This window comes from Gymnoscopelus microlampas (assembly GCF_963454915.1).
Source record: "Gymnoscopelus microlampas genome assembly, chromosome: 1".
Taxonomy (NCBI): domain Eukaryota; kingdom Metazoa; phylum Chordata; class Actinopteri; order Myctophiformes; family Myctophidae; genus Gymnoscopelus; species Gymnoscopelus microlampas.
In genome coordinates this window covers 17,226,782-17,227,538 of record NC_139962.1, presented here as the reverse complement: position 1 = coordinate 17,227,538, position 757 = coordinate 17,226,782, and positions in this window count along the sequence as shown.

The window sequence follows — 757 nt, the reverse complement described above, 5'->3', positions numbered from 1 at the left end:
GCATATCCATTTGACCGATTTCTAGAGCCCCGGAGGGCTTCAGCGAAAGAAACAATCATACATTGACCGATAGCTTATTCACAAACAAAAGTGTTACATTTAAACTTGAAAATCCTCATGGCTTATTTTTTATTTGATTGACTTTTTGTGGCCCATTAAGAATTAACATTTTCTTTCCAGTTTTGTTTTTCATCCAATTGCATATTCTGAAAAACAGGAAAACATCAACAGAGCCCATGACATAATTTCATCCCATTTGTCTCTTTGACACAGATCAGAAAGTGAAGATCTATATAACGCATGACAGTGATGCTGTAAACTTGTTAGCCTATATTCTCAGAGCTCACACAGAGCAGAAAAACATCCTCTTCCCACTGAGACTCAAAGGGAGGCAGAATAATCACATCACTGCAGTCAACAGAAGCATACCAACGAACATGCATAGGCCAACAGTCAGATAACGACTGTTACGCCATGAGCCAAGATCAGGGCTCTTTCTCTAAACTACATTGATCGGTGCGATCAAATACCTCTGGAGGAAATCAGATTCAACGCAAATATTTGCGTTCCAAAGAAAGCAAGCTACGGGAACATGGCACATGCAATTGTCACAGTGTAACACTAGCTCAGGTTGTTTGGTCATCTCCAGTCCTTTCCAATGGTGTTTCTATTAGGCCTATGGCAATGCCCCAGTAGGTAAATGAGGCGATGGGAGGGGGCATTTAATTTAAAATTCCCTTACAAAGAGATGGCAGGG